At 34.8% G+C, this 23,672-nt stretch overlaps 1 protein-coding gene and 1 long non-coding RNA gene across 7 annotated transcripts in view; one reads left to right on the top strand and one right to left on the bottom strand.

The window, feature by feature from the left end:
• LOC140664575 (uncharacterized) overlaps window positions 1–23,672 on the bottom strand; it is a 73,473-nt gene that overhangs the window by 10,866 nt on the left and 38,935 nt on the right. The gene's annotated exons all lie outside the window — the stretch shown is intronic.
• Window positions 20,997–23,672, top strand: part of LOC140664565 (cyclic nucleotide-gated channel alpha-3) — a 159,601-nt gene continuing 156,925 nt past the window's right edge. For all 6 annotated transcript variants that reach the window (XM_072889753.1, XM_072889757.1, XM_072889756.1 and 3 more), the window contains exon 1: window positions 20,997–23,642. The gene's annotated coding sequence lies outside the window, so the exon portion shown is untranslated. The remainder of the gene's footprint in view (window positions 23,643–23,672) is intronic.

The raw sequence follows: 23,672 nt of genomic DNA on the forward strand, positions 1-23,672 counted from the left end.
ATACCATTTAAAAGATATAAGATTGAAAAAGATACAATTTACCTGTTTTACAATAAATCGTATATGAATATTTAAAATATACTAATTTGCAATCTATGATAAACGTGTCTTCACGACATAAGAAAATAAAAGTTTCTTGTTTATAGCTTTCTCTTGGTTATAGCCTTTCTTGCGTCTTCAAGCGTGAACGTTTGCCAGAAACATAGTGATTTACATACCGAAAATAAACGCCGAATAGACTTTGCTTCTATGCCAAGAAAGACAAGTATTCCACTTTTGAAAATTGCAAACAAAGCGCGCAACAAAATCACTGGAAAAACAATTTTTTATTATAATATTGTAGAAATTATCTTTAAAAAAAAACTAAAAATACCGAGCGGTTTTTTTGACCGGTTCTATTTTTTAGATTAGTAACTTATTTTTTGTGTAAAAAATAGGATCCTGAAATTTTATAACCTTTCATTAATCATTTAATAAAGGAAATAATTAAAGTTATAAAATTTCAGAATTTTATATCTTGTAAACAAGAAATAGGATATTAATCTAAAAAATAGAAACGGCCAAAATAAATGACCGCTCGATACTTCTAGTGTTAATAAATTTTCTTCTCTGTATCCTATAGCAAAATATTCAGAGTTGATTGTGTTGCATAAATATTAGCGTGCAATTGCAATATTATCGCACTGCATAATAGTTATTTATTAGAATTGCATTGCCAGTAAAATATGTTTCTATTATTCTTTATTATTACTAACATTAATAATAATTAATCTCTGTTATAATTTAATGTAAATTTTATTTTATCAAAAATTAATTTTTTATTAATTAATTAATTCTGTACTAACAATGATCTACATCTTAAATAATTAAATTTATAGCTGAAGCAATATATAAAGCCGGTCTTTGTAGCTCTACGTGTTCGAATAACCGTAGAAACAAGTTTAATTACTATCAACAATCGAAGTTGAGTTCGAATATTTGACTCGACAAAGGCGATCAAAATCATTAGCGCGATATATTTCTTGCAGAAGTAAACTAGGAAACAGCAAACTCTGTAAACAGTGATGCACACACGCTTCTATTTTTCGATACAAATTACAACTCGACAATCGTAAAATCGATATAATCCTTTCGTTCTTCGCAAAATGTCCGGATTCTGTTTCTCTGATAATCTTAACTTTTATGTTTCATACATCATACTAAAAAAAGTATAATCACAATAAAAGAAAAAGATTCTATACTTTTATTGGTATATTCAGAATTTTTAAGAAAATATCAGATTTAAAAAAAAAAATTGTAAGGGAGAAAAAAATTACATACTTATATAAATATTTGGGAATTTCTCTTATGTATACATATTATATATATATGTGCACTCTTCTTATAGTTCTTTAAATAAATCCAAAAACTTCTATCTTGTAATTTCTAAACTGCGCTACGAAAATTACCGTATGCTTGTCGAAAGAAACTTAATAGATTTCTAAAATATGAAGTTTTAAATTAAGTTTTTTTCACGGAGTTTACACGATCTCGCTAAATATTATTAAATGATAAACTCTCCTAACTCCGTAGAGAAACTTCGTTTAGAACTTTGCATTACAAGAATCTATAAAACTACTTCCGCAAAGTATGCAGTTGTTTCTTTATCAATTTATTTCATTTATGTATTCAACGACATGAAAAATGCAATTCTTTGTCAACAGCATATATACTGTATATTAAATCTAGGTAAGAAATCGCACATCTACGTCGGCTTTCAGACAGCTTGCTCTTGCTAAACAGCGGTATACATATATTGTCGCTAATTTTCCTGGAGTTATTTTTAGCCGGCGCATACCTACCAACATTTCTCATGGTTCACGACCTCTTAATTAAACGTCTCCGTGATATAAGGTAAATTTGCGAAATTCTCAGGAATAACAGAGCGCCTGATTAAAAATATCTCGCCCACGGATGCAAACACAATGATCATCACGTCATCTCATTTTTCCTCCTCTCCTTTTGACAAGAACAAAAACGTTTGCGAACGCGCAAATGTATGACTTATTGTTAACATTTCTTTTTTCAGCATTCTGGAAAGGCAGATGCATTTTATTACGAACTGCCGTTTGCGTATGGATAGACAAATATGCAACGATGCGAATTTACAAGTGTAAACAGCTCTCCCCGTGCTTATCATACGCTGATCGTGCATCCTGCGACTGCGTCAACTTGTCGGAATATATCAGTGCGTTTTTTTTTTTTTCCAACAGCGTTTACCCGCCTACAAAACCCGGCTATTTCGTTATATTGGTATTATGACAAAGTTATGTGGTGCATAATATTCAGATATATATTTGACGTGATCTTGGATGCTTCATACGAGGAAGAGACAGGAAAGAGGAACAATGTACATCAGCATTTTATTGCGCGTAACGCATTATGTAAGAGAAAATTATGTTAATATAATTTTTGTGTGAGTTTTAGATTAAAAAAATTATTGCTAATTAAAAAAGAGTTGAAAAAGAGATTTTTCAAATTATAGTTTTGTGCATGAGATTGCTTAATATAATTTTTGCGAGTTTTAGATTAAAAAAATTATTGCTAATTAAAAAAGAGTTGAAAAAAAGATTTTTCAAATTATAATTTTGTGCAAGAGATTGCTTAATAATTATAATTATGATGAAGCAAATTTACATCGGATGGTCAGAAATGCTAAGCTTTTATTCGGTGCCACAGGGAAATGCGCAAATTAACAAACATCTAACGCGTATATCGTTAAAATGATAATTCCGTATAAATAATATTTAAATTGGTAGTCAGATTTATGGATTTGAATATTTTTAATAATCTCGAGACGCGCGCGTGTGAATCTGTCGATTTATAGCACGTTGTCATAATTAACTAATTGCTAGCAAAGATACATTATGCTGGTAGTGGAAGCCGGCAATAATTAACTACATTCAATCCATCAATTATGTGATCGTATTAGGGAAATACGACGGATCGCAATTACATCTATACATAGGCTGCAAAGTGCAGTAATTGTGCATAATCGTCAGCTGGATAATGAACATACGATTCGACCAATTTGCATTGTTACTCTTACTAACGGAATTATTGTACACACATTTTGCGAAATGTGAACATTTTTAAGCGAATTGTATTCTTATTTAGAGAGATACTCTCTGGCATCTTAATCTTGATGTTATATAATATATAATTACGTTATATTTACGTGTAAAGTATATTCTGAACTGTCGCAATGTCGACATAATATATGTTTGTACCAGTACTTTAAGTACTAATTAACAATATATTTGCATCAGTTTAAAACGCGCAGAAAGCTAGTCTACTCGGGATTTCGCGAGATATCATCTTTTAAACATTTGTGTTGTCTAAGACAACTATATATAATATATAATAAGACAAAAAAGTGAACATAAGAGTAAATTTGTTAAACAGTATGATTCATATAAATTTATTAAATTGAAAAAAAATAGATATTGAAATATATTATTGATACGTTATTTCTTATCTGGGCTGTAATTTATCTTTAAAATCTTTCGAGGAAAGATACGGAATTCCTAGAAAATACTATCTGCAAGAATTATCGTATTAATCTTGTTTTATTATTGTTGTGACTTAAATGTGTTTTATATTATTTTTTTTCTATTAATAGATTAATTTTTATTAATTTTTTTTAGGTATACACATCGATAAATACTTGATGAGCATTTTGATCCCGTATCGATATCTTATCAGAACCTGAACGAACCTATCTTGCGCGCATTATTTACAGCGTTCGGAGATCTTCAGAAATGTTTGATTTTTCCTTCATTACACAGGACCGCGGCCGTTCGGTGGAACTTTGCGATCGCGTAAAGAGACACATGTATTTTTAGATCGAGGGGGTGGGACGGGAGGGTAAAGAAGAGTTTTACGTTATCAGAACGGTTAGTAGCGAGACCACAGCAGCTCACATTGATTTTCACAGGGGTTGGGGTTCTTGAAGGCCACAGCTGGAATGGAAGCTGCGGCCTTCAATTCTCACTCATTCACTCGATCCGATCCTTTCCGTTCGTACTTCATGCCGCTTCGACTTATTTTCTGTCTTTCTCCACCCGCTGGGATTTCGCATCTTCTTCTTTCCTTTCCATTCGCCTTTTTTATCCGCTTTTTCTTTCTTCCGTATCACGTCAACTTAAAATCTCATTCATTCGTGTCGTCGGGGGGTTTTTTTTTTTTTTTTTTTTTTTTTTTTTATACATAATCACATTATTTTACAATTTCTTTGAATAAACTGCAAGTAATGATATCAAGTTTTTCTCTTTAAAATCTTTTATAAAAACTTTAATGATACATTTTTTGTTGGTTCCATATGGATTGGGTTTTTCCCGATTCGTTGCTTTGCTCAATTATGTGCTCTTATTTACATACGAGTACGTTTATAAATTGACATTTTAATTAATATACACGATACGCTTTGAGAGTGGTCGCGTCAGCGTGGTTTGATTTATTGAATTCATACGCAATAACATAGCAATTGTCACAAAATGTTATACCGCAGACTGTATATTGTGTTATGCCGCAATTCTATATATTTCATATATATTAACTAAATGTGCATCGATTTCCAATTATTTGAAACTGTTTGTTTTCACAAAGTGAAATATTTGTCATTACTCTTTAATGAATTAGATATTTACAAAAAAATATCATGTATATATATACTATGCTATGAAAAAAAGAAATGTGTTTGTTTTGTAAATTACATATGTAATCTTTAGTGCTTTAGAATTTTTTACAATGAATAACAAAATTTGACTTCTCCGTTGTTCTCACTTGAATTCTCACTTATTTTAACGTGATTCTTAATTTGGCTTAACTATTTAATATTTAAAATTTAAAAGTAACGTCAAATTTTTATTCAAGAGAAAATTCTAAAGAATTTCAATGAAAAAGAGCGACAATAATTACGAAATATTATATTCTGTACATAGTACATTAATATTTTAATTACGGCGATCTCAATTCATCTTTTCTTTTTTTTCCTTATTTCGACGTAAGATAAATCTTATCAAAGATGAATATATTAAATAGAAGTAAAATGCTGGCGCGTGCAAAACTGCGAAACTGCCGTCTTATCGATTTTTCCACGGTCAGACGTTAATTAAAGTTCGCTTATGTTTTCCACCAAACCAATTTCACGTAACGTACAGCTCCTAATTAGCGGCTAATGACGTCGCGAACAATGTCGGCGAAACCGTGAAAGAACGGATTAAAAAAAAGAAGAAAGTCAAGAACTGCAGCGAAATAATGGCAGCAGTGAAATTTGATGATATTAGAAATGTCCTTTATTTTCTCTGATTAACGTTCAGCAAGAAATAATAATGTTCTCCTCCAGCGGAACGGACCGTGGCCGAGGTACAAAGACGGTGACCTGGCTTTAATAAAATTTGCGGCATTTATCGACACGGAATTGCTGATTGAAACCGAATCGCACACTTCTATCTGGTCCGCTTCTGTTTAAGCGTCGATAAGAATCGGTGGTGTGTCGTTAATTCCAGATGCCTGCATCGGATTGCGCGTCTCGGTTATGAACAAAACCTATCAGCTTCCACTTGCCCGCTATTTTTTTCAAGATTAAATTTTCCAATACCGCCGATGATTTTCGGTAGTAATTTTTTCTCGATATAATATGTGTAGCTGTCTATGCGTATAATTATTTAATAATATTTGTAAAATATAATTATTCTTTAATGAATTTTTTATGTTCTTAATTTTTTTCATTAAATAACGTTACATAATATCCTAAATTGTAAAATGTACACATAGCACCGATATTACACATGGACGACGAGTGACGTTAATAGCGGGGCTTTAATTAAGGCTTTAATTTATTTTTAATTCTCTCGCAGAAAATCGGTACACCGGTGTTAATTCGAGAGGCATCTGCATAAAATGCTTTCTAGGTATTTATTTACGGCGCTTCCTCTGAGTACGTCAATATGATGTTGAGCGTGACTGCAAAATACTTGGCACTTTTCACCGTCCACTTTTACACTCGTCCGCGTGCTAATTTATTTTTTGTTGGAGTAAAAAAAATGATGATGTTTAAGAATTGCATTTTGAAATAGTAGTGATAAAGTAGATTAAATAAATTCAAATCATGATAAAGTACATTTCGCAGTTTATAACTTTTTCTGTTTCGATATAAACAATATATTGGGTGTGTATGTATGTGTAGTTTTATATTTAATACCATGATAATATTTTTCTCTCCTGCATATTATTTATTTGCCTATATTATTTGCTATATTTATATTCCTAACACAGACACCATAAAACCTGCAAATTAATAAATTCAATTAAAAACATCATACATTTTACATTTTATGATTTTACTCAATATAATAAATTGCAATCTCCGATTCAAAAGTAAATTGAGAAAATATTTGTAACGATATTTCGTGCAAAATTTTTACATAAATATGTATTTCTGTTAGATACTTTTGTCAGAAAAACGTATCGATGCTTTCTTCCATAGCGATTGACTAAAAAAAATGCACATAAATGAAATGTACATAAAAGTATTTAAATGGTCCACGAGAAAGTCAATGCGGTGAAAGTGCAGTGGAAGAAACGCATTGATGGTCGGCCGAGTAGAACAAGTCAGACTGCGTTAGTCGTACCTACACTTGTTAGTAGAAAAGTCGTTCACGTCAGACAATATCTAAGCGAATAGTAGTCTCTCTTAACCACGGTCAACTGGCGGTAACAGTTGTTCGTTCCACCACATGTGATACATATTGCACTTTCTTCCTGTCTTACGGCCAACCGTGTCACAAAGTCACGTCACAATGCGCCAAATGTCGAACTGCAGTCGTGTAGCTTAAACCGGTAATAACTTCCGTTTCATTCGGATAAATCTTATGTCTTAGACAATCTCCTCCGCACATGGGATTAATTCCTCCAAATATTCTTGATTGATAAAAATATGAAATCTTACTTCTTAAAAGAGAATAAATTATATTGGGTAATAGTCGCTGTAAAAAAAGAAAAAAAAGTATAGAATGTATAAGATTTAAAGAAAGAAATTGAAATGTGTATGAATTGAATGATTTATCGACGGATCGAACATCGCGACAACTTTGTTCTGAATATCTTTTAGCGTGCCGCCTAAGAGATTGATGTCTCGCTGTTTAGAAAAGATTTTCCTACCTAGCTTATGTCGCAAGTCACATAAAAATTACAGCGCATTACGTTTTAATGTCACAGTGCCCTCGTTTCCATTCGCATCTCGTCTCTCAACCTTCTTACGCCGCACTCTCAACGACGATGACGACGACGATGCTTGCTTATATTCGTTGAATATTTCCTAGACTTCGGCAGAGAACGACGTCGCGCGCATATTGCGCCGTTCTGAGTGATGAGGGAGGGAAAATATAAAACTTGCGACGTAGTGCGGGATAAGCGAGATGGAAGACTGGGAATTCGAATTAAAAAGAACTCGGTTAAATTCTTATCGTGGGGATGAATACGATGCATTATAAGCTCACGTCATGTTTCGTGGTGTATTTTAATCACTGCAAATATCTACTTTAAAACTATTATAAGACGCGTTATATAAGCTGAATATACTCGTATATAATATGTACATACGTATTTTAGATTTATGGAAGAGCGAGTAGTTAAAATACAAAGCACATTTTTTCGGGCGTTCTTTTTATTTTATGTTTCAGCGGAAATATGACAATTATTCGAAGCATCTGGATTGATTGTTGATATATATGATTAATCGAAAACGTGGAATAGAATTTTGATAGCAATCCAAGCGCAACTAATTGTAAGTTTACGTGTTTACGTGTTATATTGTATGTACATACAAGGTCTATTTATAAACCAGCAAATGAGTTTGCAGAGAACAATCCAGTATAACGACGGTGCGTTCTCAAACTTTCAAATTAATCGGGCTTTCGGCCGAATAACATTTATTCCATTATCGTCGACGTATTTGTAATTCAAATTTGGCCCCCACCCGAGAAATGCGAGGGTGATCCCATCAGCGCCGCATCGCAGTGGAAAATCAATCGTTCTCACGAGAGAGACGCAAGAACACTTTCTGTTGATAAGATCGCGAACATACGTTACACATTAATTATAGTTAAGACATAAATTCAATTAAAATAAATTCGAAAATGAACGAAATTTAATTTATTATTACAACCTTTACAATTATATATGTATATGTGTTGTAATATGTCCAAAAATTAGATTTATTTCCTATGTATATAGACAGAGAGAGAGAGAAAAAGAGAGAGTGGAGATTTGTGCGAGATATTAAGAAAACATTTTTGCAGAAAGATTTTCAAAATCAGAGAAAAAGTATTTTACGTCTCATCCAAGATAATAATCCAATTAATAAATTACAGCTCAAAGTTTGCGGATTAAAGAGCGAATGAGCCGTACATTAAATATATACAAAATTCATAGAAGAACATCATCCGTGTTACAAATTCTTCAACCTTTAATTCATTAATCAGTAAAAAAAAACGTTTCAAAGAAACCGACTCTATGGAGAGCACTATTCTCTGTGACGTCTAACCTTCGATTGGATTAAACGAAACTTTTACTTATCCCTGCAAGCCGCAAAGCGGGAGTTTTTGTTCTATTGGGAATAAAAGCTTTATCTCGCGATTCTCTCAGTAGCGTGAACTGACGCAAAATTTTTCTCGAAAACGGGATGGAAAAAGTTCCGACAACCCAGGGGACGATAATTAAAGCATATAAATGCATATTTAGTACAAGGATCCCTATTTATTTCTATCCCGCAGTTGGCCTCGATAAATACGAGACTGTTGATTCCGCCAAAAAGAGAATGGATAGGTACGAACGAAATCGCAAGATTTCCACACAGCTTTATCCGAGCTTTCCCGAGAATCGGATTGTCGAACAGAACAGCGCGAACAGAGAAACGCTTATCTGATTACTATTCCGACCGTTTATCTTCACGAAATTGCCCGTTCCGTTCTTCTCATAGGGGGGAAAAAAAATAGATGCGCGCGGGGGATGCATCCGTCTTCGCACGCTGTTTTCGGCCTAATAAAACTTTACTTATTCAACGTTCCAGTCCATCAGTACGAAATACGGATCGCGCGATTCGACTATCAAATGTGGGATTGCAATTAATCATGTCTCAAGACGCGACAGCCAGAAATGAATTAATCATACATTTTGCCTCGGGCCATTTATGACCACTCTACTGCAGCGGTATTGCGGGAAGCAACCTGTTTGGATTACTTGCGTGTTGCCATTTGAGGTAAACTGGCTGCAGCTATCGTCCGCTTAAGAGATTTGCTTTGATTAAAGAGGGACGAGATGTGCTACGCTACTCACGACAAAATTCAGCATAAACGTAGAAACGACCGAATTAGAAGTCCATAAACTCGAACGACCGATAAAGATATGGTCCAGCAGCAGAGTTCACTTCTACTTGTGAAACTGATAGCCATATATAATTTGTGAGTATGAATTTCACAATCTCTCTTTTTTACATTTATTCCTTTCCCGTAAAAATCTCTATGAGAAGTCCAGCTAATTTTTCTTGTCACTCTCTTTCCTACGAGCTTCGCTATTCGAAGAGGGGATTTCATTATATCGTACGAGAATGTAAGCTGATGGAATTCTTGCTTTCTGCTGGCACGATTGCGTTTCCGTTTTCTTCCAACGTAATTGGATAGTCGGCAAGCTGTCGGAAAAGTGTCGATCTCGTCGCAACCTTTAGAACTTTTATTTAAGAAATCCGTTACCGTCTTTTCTTCGAGCTTAAAAGCGCTAAAATATTGAAATATCCTGCGAAATGTAAATTGAGATTTAACATATCACGAATCGCCTAATATTTCAGTCAAAAAATAATGTTTGACTGAATGATGTTAGATATAATAATAAAAAAAATATGTAATAAGATAAAAATATAGAATATCTTATTAAATGTAAACTGTCAAATAATTTATATATTTATATGTATGTATATATAATTTCTTTCAATATTTCTTTTTTACTGTTTTAAATTCGATACACCAATAGTGACTGTGCGTTTGAATGTTTTACACTTCGATTGGGGGGAATATTTTTCGATATCGAATTAAGACGTGTAAAAAACACTGTATTTCGCAAATATGATCAAATCAAATCTTTAGGAGATACAATCGCATTATCGTTTTTTCTGCATACAATTCAGTTTCGCATTATCGTAAAATTTTCAATTGAGGGGATTCGCGCGATAACGTTGAATTTGTTACGTCACATATCTCTATCCGACCATTCAGGGCTTATCCTAGGCGCGAACAGACGTGACAACCCACTTATCAAATCGTTAGTCATTTCCCTTTAAAATTTTCAGTCGTTATTTAGTACAAAATAGACAAAACGATTATTTCTACCGATGAAAATTTTAAGATGATCCCTAGACGCATGACGTAAAGTCTCCGAAGGGGACTACAATCTTTATTGTTATGTGCGGGTCTTGAAAAAAGGCGAGGGTGAGTAACAGTAGCACAATCAGAAGCAAGATGAAAAATTAATAATAAATAAGACAACAGAATGAATGTGTTTTTTTTTCAAGTTTCTCGAGAATTCAACGCAAATTCGTCAAAAAGTAATAACGATATATCGAAAACTTGTTTCGAGTTTCGACAATGCTTCACTGAATCAAGCGATTATCAATCAACGAGATGTCCAGAATAGTTAAGCTAAACTATTGACATTTGTTGTAAGAGAGAATAATAACGAATTACAGAAATAATATCGACGATAAAATAAATTCATGGTCAGACTTATTGTTAGTACGTGCACTATCGTGTTCAACATGGGATTAGCAGCGTAAAGTTCAAGCCACGAAATTGGCAGAGGAATGAGGCCTGAGAAATTCCGTTCCTCCTGTTTTAGGATGAAATTCCTTCTCTATAGGTTGATCAAATGTTCAAGAATATCGCTTAGCCCGTAGTTTCCCGAGAGCAGACAGCTTACGATATTTCTGGGATATATTGGATCAATATTTTCTCTTCACTTCAGCGTTTTAATCATGAGAGATAGGTAAACCACGAGAATTTAGATTTTAATGATATCTCATACACATACACACATACACACACACACACACACATATATATATATATATAATCGTTTAAATTTACAATTACATATTCAGATATATATGAAATTAACATTTATATTAATTTATATTAATATAAATGTTAATTATCTTTAATAAATAAATTTCTTTACTCTTCCAATAATAATATAAAGTTGATTTAATCTACTTTCTTTTAATGAAAGTTGAGAATATTCCCATGTTACGATAATAACATTCTCTACTGGTGAAATTGGAATAGTATACTTATGGGAACAATCCTCTTGACTTTTATGAAAGAAGAAAAGCTATCTTAATCTTTTTCTCTTGCTCTTTAAAAATTCTTTGTTCTTTATCTATAATATATAAAATATAGATTTATATGGACTATTTTTAATTGCAATAAGCATTTATGTGAGATGACTAAAGTGGAAAATATAAACTTGAGAAACCCACATTCTATACAATTTAAAATATTAATTATGACGAATCAGTAACAGTATTAGATGACAGTCCTCTTCTCTAGTCTTCTGCTTCTTTAACATATTTTGTTACCAAAAACTAATTAGCATGCAATACTTATTTCGCGGTCGGATCGTTTCAAAACTAGCTAATTTTCAAAGCGTACTGCTCCTCGATGTATATGTCAAGGTTCATTCCAGTACTAGTTTTTGATATTATCAGCAGAGCATGAAATTAGAGAGTGTCTCCTTTTCGTTCTATCACGTTGCACTCACGATTAAAAATTTTCGAAATATCGCAAGTGACACACGATGATAGGAGAACGTACGTGTTTAAGCAGCTCTCGTGTCAAACGATCCGATCACTTCATCGCGTTGAATTTCGTTAATACCTATCTTTGAAATAGATTGATGGAATTCTTGCAAAACAGTTTAATTAACATGCTAACGGAAGATTACAATTTACCATTCTGTCAATCATTCAAGGTTCCGTCACATAAACATGTTTAAATGACGCCGACTTCACTGCCGCTTCCATTCTTTTATCGCTGCATCTATTCTCTTACATTTTCTATTCCTCGGCATTTTTTTTTTTTTTTTTTCGCCTTAGTTTATTTTCATTCTTTTTTTTCCGTCGTAACTTCTGATTCGGCTGTCTCTCTATTTCTCACTTGGTTCAAACCCACTGTGTAGCTTTCTGCAGCCGCGTATTCACCATTATTTCTTCTAAAGATGATACGATTCAGCGAGAGGAAAAGATCAACGAGAGACGTTTCATTCCGTGTCGTAATTAAAAATCTCTTCCTTGCATATTAGAAAGCTATATATGAGAGATTGCATAATACTTAAATATATTTATTAAATATAGTTATTTTTAATAACAGTTTCCTTACATATACCTTTTAATTATAACAAACTATAACAAATTTTTCTGGATAATGATAATATAAATTTTTTATGAAAATGTATGCTGACTTTGCGGAAAAGAGGATTGTATGTAATCACAATATATATTAATATGTTAATTTTTATAAAAATAAATTTTCATAAAAAATGCAGGTATAATAAAATAAATTTTCATCAAAAGTACAGGTATTTGCAAGTTAACACTGTTAATATGTGCTACTTTTAAGCGTGATAAAATATATAGGAATTTTAAAACTATTTTCTCTTGAATATATAATTCTTTGTCTTAAAACTTTGTGGCGCGATCAGTTCAATTGAAGAAAGAATATCATTGTCTCGAGATCATTATTCTTTTTCTTTACAAGCATTGCCAGAAAGATTGTACTGTCTCTCTTGTTCGCACTTTATTCTGACTTCACAATTGCCAACGACGATATTTTTCATCCACGCTTCTTTTTCGCAAATTTCACAAAGTAACGAAGTCTCAATAGCGAATAATTGTCCGTGCGAATGCACTCAAGGAAATTCTTCTCTGAATCAACATAGACATCGTCGAAGTTTAAAGAGGCACTCGAGCTTTGCGGTCTACGTTAATCCACTCTTCTTTGCGTTTCATGTCTGTCGCTTTTTCTTGCCACCGCAAGGGCCGTGGACCAACTCTTTTTGTCTGTTCAGAACGAGATTCAGTTGGGAATTGCGTCATCCGTCCTTAGAAAATCCTCCCGGATCAGTCCGTCTGTCAAAGGAAGATTTTCTGCAAAGTTCCAATTATGGTGAACAACGGTATGGGAATTATGATAGGCTCATGCTTCGGGCAACAAAACTCGAGTAAATTGTAAGTTATTAGCGGTTATACAGAAATTGAGCATAACTTTTGAAACATTAACTTTTATTAATGAATATTCATTTATCCGAGGAAAAATATAATACATCTTTATAAATTTCTTATAATTAAAAATTTCTAAATAAAAATTTTGTATTTTTATCTTATAATTATTCTCTTATTTGAAATCCACTGCTTCGGAAAACTGATATAATTTTCTAAGTATTTTTCTCTGCTATATACACATTCAAAAATTAATATATCATATTTTTATAAAAAATAATTAAATAATGTAAAATACTGGAAAATAATATACTGAAAGATATAATATAGTCTCTTTCTCTCTCTTTTTTTTAACTGTTAGCTCTTTTTTAATTGATTTTGTTTATAATCGAGAATACCGAGAAATTTGATACGTTACGTTAATAAAAACAAATCTATTAGTTGCTAATTATTTACGAGAGAAAAAAATAGATTTTTCAAGAAATAATTAAATGTTGAATGGTCGAGAATGCGAATTTCGCCGAATACAGAGATATAGATTCTTGTTGACTTGTTTTTCATGGAAAAGTACCTGGTCGATTTGCTTGTACTATCGACTTGACTAATGCTACATATCCCAGGAGAGTTTTGCGTAATGGAAAACGAGAAAACATCGTTTATCGAATATAAGAGAGAAAATATTATTAAATATCTATTTTTAAGTGAACTCTGGTCTTTAACAAATAATAAAAAAAATAATACATAATAATAAAATATATAAACAAAATACTTTAGGAGAAAAATTATCAATATTATCTCTATGTCGGATAAAAAAATAATTCTTGCTTGAACAATTTCTTATAGATTTTTTATTTAATTTAAAATAATCTTAATTGTTCTTTTGGAATATTCATAAAAAATCTTTTATACTTTTCATATCTCTTTAATATATATTATACAATTATGTATATATATATAAATTAAAAATAATCTAGAGTTTTTAAAATAACCAAAATAAATTTAGTGTTTTTAGTATTTTATCATAATACCTGAATATTTTATTGAGTACTGATTATATTGATTACATTGATTATATACGGTAATTTTCTCTCCTTATTTTAAAAGATTGAAGGTAAATTTTATGTAAATCTATCTTTATAGATTTATATAAATTTTTTTAGTTACCATTAATCACTCTACGTTTGATAGGAATAAGTTAGGCAGTTAATTATCGCGAGCGTATTAATCGGCTCGCTAACTAATCGATGCGCGCACGAACGTTCTCTCTCGGGTAACAGGCGAGAGGGAAAGCACCGAGGTATGTAGCAAGCCTTGAGCTGCTATCATCTACCGTTTCTATATTAGTCTCTCATCACCGTCCGAGCGAGAGTTGAATGCCTTATTCATAAATATCGATTTCATATGCGAGCGTATTATATCCATCGCTAGAGCGCACAGGATAAATACTCGTTTCACAAGGAGCGGTCTGCAAATGGAGAAGAACTGAAAGGGAAGAGAACAAACATTGCATGCAGTAAAAAAAAATAAAGAGAGAAAGAGAGAGAAACGGGGGTGATATTATTAGATATTAAAAATTGAACGATATACGCTGATAATATATGAAGAAACAATATATATTATTATTTTTATAAAAAATATATTACTATCTATAATTACTCTATATATTTTTATCTATATATTATTATTGTATATATACATATATATATATATATATATATATATATATATATGTATGTGTATATACTCTTTTTAAAATATTAACACAGCGATTCAGGTGCTATATGTATTTTTTTAATAACGTGATTTTATATGAGTAGGAAAATGTCTTTATATGTTACGGAATATGCGCGCACTTTAAACAGAAAAAAATACACGGATCCTTCCAGCTCTCCGCTGACTAAAACTTTTTTGATGAATATATATATAATTTGATTAGAAATTTTCGAAATAAAATGTTTAAATTTAATTTAGGTAAAAAGAGAAAAAGAGAAAATATGAAAATGTTCAGAGCTTTTGTATTAAATTTAAGCATAATTCGCAACATAAATTGCATATAATTTGAAAATGTATGTGCAAGTCGGGATTTAGAACATTTCAAAGTTTAAAGAGAGCTGGATATAAATTCACGCTAAGCCAGATCCTCAAAGCTGTGTTATCCTGACAATGTAATAAATTGATTCTACATAGTTGAATCGTAGAGAAAATTTACGGCAAGCGTAAGTAACACGGATAAAATGTGCCTTTTTACATGTTTTGCAGAAATCGAACTTGGCGAATTCAGTGAAGTGGTTTCTTAGCCAGACGACGACAAATTTACTTGGACAACATAAAGTTTTTTTATGTAACTCCCCGCGAGTCACCTTTATCGCCCATTACTCATGAAGGAGCTGATCGAGCCACGATGAATCAAATGAATCGGCGGCGCCGAGACGTTACGCTACGTTGATTTCCATTTATGTGTGCGAACACCTCGACAAATTTCTACAAGATTTCGAGTATGTGGGAAAAACCGCGAAATAATCATCAATCTTCGCGATCTAAGAATATCATTGAATTTGATATACTAATCAATTTTTATGATTTTTAAAAATTTGTTATTTCTTGAACCTAATAGTTATTGTCGAATTTAAAGGCCCGCGGTTAAACAATTTATATAGATTTATTTTTTAATGTATTATATATAAAAATTTCAAACATTCTAAAGTTATAAAGCTGATTTTAAATTCTAAAGACTCGTAAAAGTTTTAACGTAATTTATGTTGAGAATGTATAAGGATACAAAAATAATGATTGAAAATAAAAGAGAAGAAAAATGTTTTTAAAAAGACATAAAAGAAGAAGCTTTTGTTTTAAAGGAGCACAGGAACAAAAAACAAGTAACTTTTTACAAAATTATTTAAGTCGTTTCAACTGCACGGTACATTTTACGATCCTATTTTTGGGCGCTGCTCTCGATCACTCTTAAGACCGATACCGTGCGAGAGCAGCCTCATCGATATCTTCGATATTTCTGGGATAGACGAGACGTAGCTGTTTGTTAAGGTACTGTTTACAATGCCGATGAAGAAAAACAAGAGAGAGGGATGGTTTTAATCAAGAGCACACTTCTCTTTAGAAAGGGGTAGTGGGGTATTCTTAGAACACCGAGAGGTAGTTGTCTCTCGGTAGTTGAGTCTTTGCCGGGAATTATTGATGCAGCGGTTACAATAGGAACTGCCTCTAACTACCTGTAACTCCACATAATGGATAGCCTCCGGGAAAGAAGCTTTTCCACGAAGCTTTGCTTCTAAACAGCAGAACGAAACGTTCAATGCAGCCGGAGAACGGATATTTCCGTCGTATCGCGGATAAATCAAAAGATGGTTAAATGATTAACGCGAATAAACGAATTGTTCGGAGAGGAATCGCCAATACTGGCTTATTATGGAACATGTAAAATGCATCTCTGTTAATTTTCGCCAAGAAATTCAAAATTTTATTCGGAAATCCAATTCCTCGATAATGGATAATAGTAATATATATATATATATATATATATATATATATATATATTAACATCTCCTATCAGTATTATTAATTTATAATAATATAATAGTAATGAATCTTTATTAAATACGCGTAATTTTATGTGTAACTTTAATTGTGTTTATAGTACTTTTAATGTATTTCATTGTGATATATAGATTGTATTTTTATAGCATTGTTATTTTAATAAAAAAAAATTATTCCTAAATACATAAAAGTTTTTAGTACAGCTAAAAGCTTTCTATACGCTGGCTATGTGTTACCAAAATTTATAGAAACATATATAGAGTAGTATATGCTTTAGAGCACTTATTTAAAGTAAACAGTAATCATGTGCTTTATAAATCCTTAAAAATATAATTATCTTAAAAATTATCTTAATATTGCGTTTACATATTTTAAACGAGATTATACTTCTCTGCAGCACCGGAGGGCGCTTCGATAAAACGCATCTCAGTCTCAATTCACGTTCTAAAAAAGGAGCAACGCGAAAATCAAACGTTAGAAATGATCGTACGTGCGCATAAAGCCAAGTATCCGTGAGCTCTTCCGGTGTACCCTTTCCCTCCCACATCATCAGTCGTCTCTATGTACTTTGCGAGTGGTCCTTAATTGCGAGTGCGATGCTCGACGAAGAGCGATCGATAGATCCGACCCGGCTCCTACTCTGAGCTTCGCTGAAAAATGAATCCACCCTAGACGATATCTCGCGCGTAGCACGAGAGTATAATTGGAATGGTGTATGATTAATCGATCGGCAGGTTAGAGTCGTCGACGAATCGGAAACAAGCTCACTGCTAGCTCGTTAATTACCATAGGGGCTTGATGGATCACTCGCGCCAAGATAGGGCGCAGTTGAGCGTCCTTCATGTAAAGATCGGAAATGTTGCAGAATTCTTAGCTCGCTAAAATGTCAGGTTGTTCGCAAACGCGCGCGTAGATCGTGATAGTTTGCGATATAATTATGGTTATATCGCATCTGTATTGTATTGCAGCTGTGTGTAAGCAATGCATTTCAATAAAATGCAATTACATTACAATTCGATCGCGCAACGTACATACATACATACATACATACATACATACATACACATGTCGGTGCAACGACACTTTAGGCGAACGATACTTTAGAATACATGAGGTAAGCACCTCGCTTGAATCTACGATTGTTTTTCACGCCGTTGCATCGCGTTTGCGTTTGCATTTGTGTTTGCAATCGATGTATCTCTTCGAGTATCGGTGCATACGCGAACGCGAGTTTTTCGTTTCGCAAACTCGCGAGGGTGTTGGGAAATAATTGCTTTTACCGTCACTCGGTGCTAACAATAATATTGTCTTCTCGAGAGTTGCGTTTCACGCGAAAAGATAGAAAGAGAAGAAAACGCTCACACACACTTTATTTATCTCGTATTTCGAAATAAACTTACAAGTGCAGCTACACAAATGCAGCTGTGTTTATTTCACTTTAATTTCACTCTATTTCGTTTCGCACTTTGTTATTAAACAAGCATCGCACAAGGAATTATATTGCAATCCGTTATTAATAATTGCAGTTTGTTGTTTAGATTTCTCTGTTTATACATTTTTTAATTTTATATTTTGAAAGTATCAATTTATCCTTTTATTACATGAAAAAGAGAGAAGGTTTATACAATTATGAAATATAAATATTTTAACAATTAAAACTTTCTACTTCGATTAATACTTTAATAACTAAATTTTCTAGCAAAACAAAATTTAAATTAATTTTGTTACATTTACATTATGTGCCACTCTAAAGCATAATCCTGAAAAATCTTTTAAACTCTTTAAATCCTTAAAATCTTTAAAATCTAAATTTTGTTTTAACCCTTCGTAATTTCGAAAGTAATGGATATTCTTATTAAATAATTGAGATTTTTGTAAGAAATGAAAAGAAAAAATATTAATATATGTGTATTTAAATATAAATATTCACATGATATATCAATCTTAAAGTCGCATAAAAATTTTACGTTGATAAGGCATCAGAGCGGAAGAGAGAAGAAAAAAAAAAAAACGAAATGTAAAGGAAAAAAGAGATAGGCGTTTCTAACGACACTTTCATACTCGAGTCAGCTTCTCTCTCGCGCGATTCCACCGATAAAACTTTCTTCATGAATATTTTGTAAGCCGATCCGAGTGATACAACCCTCGACCAACGATGCATCATTGCCAACGCTTTTCCACGGATACTCTTGATCGAGAACGGCTCGATCCCCTTCCTATTCTTGATCCTCTCGGCACGAGTTCACGGCAGGATGGTGCTATCCTTACATACGAGCTTAGATATACACACATATACGACCTCTCACGTATTCGGTCTTATGCGTATATTAAGGTATATAGATTAGAGTATACACTATTAAGGGCACTTAAACCCGATTATAAATGTATATTTAAGTGGTATACGATATAAGCGGTCACGAGAAAAAGAGAGAGAGAGAGAGAGAGAGAGAGAGAGAGAGAGAGAGAGAGAGAGAGAGAGAGAGAGAGAGAGAAGTGCAACTGGATAACAGCTGTGATATTGCTCATTTCTTCTTCAGGATAAGAAGGTTTCTGGTGATAAACGATCATACATATTTTATACTTTTAACCCACCATTTGCTCCGAATCTATCACAGAGAGTTAAGTCTGTTTTTAAGAATACATTTATATAATCAATTCAAAGGGTCTTCTCTTTCATCATAATATCTTATATAGATTTACATACAAACACATTTATAATATATATTTGTAACATATCTGTGATATATAAAATACATCATGTAAAGATAAGAGCCCATTTTTTTTATTTAATTGTATAAAAAAAAGAGGAAAAAATAAAATTATAAATAAATATAAAATCAGATAATAATAATAATAATCTAAGAAAAAAATATATAGAAATATAATCTTTCTTTGATATAATTTCTTCTCTCTGAATCTATTTGAAAAAGATGTATTCATATATTTTTACCGATTGATAACCATATCGCGCGCAGAGGACGCATCAATAATGCAAAACATTCTCCGTTTTTTTTTTTTTTTTTTTTTTCATCAAATTTTCAACGGCGCCTGATACGAATGTGTGTCATAATACATCAACTCTTTTAGTTTCCATCTAATCGCATTCCTTTTACAACGGCTGTATAGCTGTCAAGCTTTTTCACGGCATCGTACAACTTCTTTCCCGTCGAGTACCGACTTGGACTTCATCGTTCCGTTCGCTCATCCCTTTACCCATCTCACGTGTTTGAATATTTGTTTTATATTTCGCATCGAATCTCTAAAGCTTCGTGACATGTGGAGTCTGTTTGATACACGAGTCGTTGTTTTATATTTAGAGATCCGACGCGATATACATTCTTGTCTTTATCTCTAGGCCAATTATTCCCCATCCGCGTGCCATCCGAATTTTTGCGACAAACTATATTTTCTAGGAAGCTATACTCTTTCTTCCACTGTTTCGATCCGTGCTTTCGTGCCGTCGACTTTCTTCGCGCTCGTCTCTGTTTGATCGACGCATTTTTCCGACGACCCGTCTTCCGCCGTTGTACACTTTATTTTTTCCATCACGCTCTGTCTTGTGCGCTACGCTTTACATCTTGTCTCGGTTTCTCCACAAGATTTTTCAAATCATTCCCTCTCGCTTCAATCGATGTTTGCTTTTGTCGTCTCTTTTTATCAACTGTCTCCGTCGTTGTTGTTGTCTTTATCTCATCAGCACTCTTGTTCCGTCTTTATCCTACCTTTGCACGCACTTTTTCACCTTCCCTCTTGCCAGTTCATCCCCGATCTCATATCGCCTCGCTTCAAACATCGTGCATCCGTCTCTGTTTCTCTAACCCTCTCTGTTATTATCCTTTTTCTTCTCGTCTCAACCGCCGCAAGCGTCTCTCTTCAACATCATTCTTCGCGCCGTGTCCTCTTCCTTCAACCCCCGTTTCTCTCTCTTCATCTATCATTCTCCCCAAGCTCTGCCCCTCTTTTACTCTCTCTATAGCTATCTCCCACCAACTCACCCTCTACCGTCGTCAAGCGCCGGTTCCGTGCGGATTGGTCCTGCGCGCTAGGGGATGCTGTGAGATAATCGCGTCCTCTCGCCCCTCGCCTAACCAACCCCCGCAAGTCACCCCGCGTCGAGGGAAGCAGCAGTGAGAGCCAGGCCGCCGCCATAGCCGCTCCCCGGGCAACGAAGGAGGAGAAACCGGCGAATCATTCTCTCTCTTCCTCTCTCCCCCCACTGTTTCTCTCCGTTTCTCGCTCTCTCCGTCTCTGTCCGACGCTCCCGGGTGTCCGCGTTGCGGTGGCGACGTTTTAACCTATATATTCCGGGCTGGAATTTTACCAGCGTGACTCGTCGTCTCGCACGCGTGCGAACCGGGCGAGCCACCCGGCGGTTCTGAGTGTGACGTGTGGACCTAGACACACGAACCTTCCACGAGCGGCGTGTGCATCCACGTTCCGTGAGAGACAGTGCTGGTGACGAGATCATCGTCGGCGAGGGCGACAACGACGACGATGGGCACGGAGAGAGAGAGCGCATGGACGAGCGTGTGAGAACAACGTGGTGAACGTGGCATGTTCGAGTTTTCGTCGATAACGATAATAACGGTGAGGACACTTTGACGATGACGACGACGACGGTAGAGGATTCGTACGCGACGTGTCGTCGACGTGGATAATTGACGTTCATGTCGTCGAATTGTCGTCTATTAAAGGCGCGAGAGTAAACGATCAAGAGTGGATTACGGTGGTGCCGGACCTGTCATAGAGGAGTTGTCGAAGAATTTCCAACGATCAGCGGACGACGACAACGCGGCTGGTACGACTGAAATATGCGGTACTTTCTAGAAATTTGCGTATACAATGCAATGATCGCCAGTGTGCGTAACTAATATCGTGTGTGATGTCACGATACTCGATCGGAGTAGAATATAGTGAGGTCGATGGTGATAATTTGACGGAATAGAATAAAAATCGCGAGCGTAGTGAGATTATTCGCGTTAGGTAAAAATCTCTAGTGATATAACAATAGCGGCGAGCCGTGAACTTGAGGGATGTTATAAATGTTGTGCGCCATATCAGTGAGAGTATGCGCTGCGGGTCGCGAATGTCATTGCATAAATGCAGTTCATGTATGATTCGTATTTACATCAACGAAAGTGTTAGTCAAGCGATTATAGCTAAAATCACCAAGGGTGGTTAAAATCTATTATCTGCCGTGCGATTCGTTGTAATGTAACAATCAATTTTATGTACGTCGGTACGACATGCAACTACTGAATCTCGACACGATGATGACGTAAATGCAGATACCAGAATGATGAATTTCGCCGAAAACATGACTTTTTAAACGAAACACTATGCGGTCAAATGTCACCATTAAACGCACATCAATCTTATGTTTACTCGAGGTTGGTTCTTAAAGCACTATCACTTTTGCGTTGACGTAAATATGCAAAAATTCGAGAAGTAAGAAAAACTACGTAATCAAAGTCATTTCAGATAAATCTTGTGATTGAATCGTGAGAGAATTAGTGTGAAATTCCTAAGAAAATGTCCATCGCGAATCGTGCGATAATAATTGTGCGATTGTCGGGTCGCGATACGTCGCACAATAAAACTATGCATTTGAGGCATCTTATAGAAAGTGGGCTTTGGTCGGAAGGAGAGTCCGTAGTCAATAACGTACAGCCGAGTGTCCACAGACGAAGTACGCACGATATTTGCCGGAGAATTTAATTAAGCGAGCCAAACACCCGGAATACCTACGAGCCGACCGCAAAAATTCTCGTCAGTGGCGAAGTCGATTGCATGTTCGGACGTCATCGCGCCAACGTCACGAGTGAGATCGCATAACTTTCAAGTTGAAAAAGCGAGGATAAAAAAAAGCGTGAATATTTATATATTAAATTTTGCGAAACATTTCATTTCCGAACGAAAAATTTGCAACGCGATTTTTCTCTTTTCCGTCACGTTTTTCGGTGCGGCACTACCAATGTGCAACACTAATCGCTGCGTCAGATGCAGTGAAATCGAGGAAAATCAGGGGACCGATCGCGAAGCGACATTTGACAGCAGTCAACCGATTGCGGCAGCATTCTGCTGGCACGTGCATGGCATTAAGCGAACCGCCGCAAACAATTGATCGCGATAATTTGATTGCCTCGGTGCATCTGACGCCTCAAGTTCCGGTTCTCGCCTGTCCGATATTGTATATACAGGACGTGCATAATCGCGGCTCATTAAGCGTTACGAGCTTCAACAGTGCCGACCATTTGATCGCGGCCCGCTTTGTAGTACGCCGATGATGTACCTCGTCGCGAGTCACGTGGCCTTGACAATTCCGTACGACGAGCGAGCCGATTCGCCGTAGAATTAAAAACGTGTGCCGAAGATTCAAGCCGGGCGGATCGCGATCCGATTTCTCGCGCCGATTCCATAGCGTTTAATTTGGCTCTCGTTTGTGGACCGATCGTAAAGCAATCGAAACGCCACATTTTCGACTTGACTTGGCTCGACTTGCGAGATACAAGTTCGTGAATAAGACGAATCTTCCGTTCTCGTGAATCAAACACGTAACGGAATTTTACTACGAGTGTGCCCATTTGTCATTCCGTATTTCGTATTACACGTGTAATCGACGTGATAGTGTGCCGTACTGTGACGAAATCGTAGTGCCGTTCGTCGATCCTTGGCCGATTCGAAACACGTCGAATTCTCGACAAACTCGATCCAGTCCAATCTCGCGATGCTGTGACGTCTCAACAATGTGATGGAAACACACGATGTGCGGAAACAAGAATAGGTATGTGTTGAGCACGTGTATACATAGTTC

The sequence above is a fragment of the Anoplolepis gracilipes genome, chromosome 4, assembly GCF_047496725.1.
Source record: "Anoplolepis gracilipes chromosome 4, ASM4749672v1, whole genome shotgun sequence".
Classification (NCBI taxonomy): domain Eukaryota; kingdom Metazoa; phylum Arthropoda; class Insecta; order Hymenoptera; family Formicidae; genus Anoplolepis; species Anoplolepis gracilipes.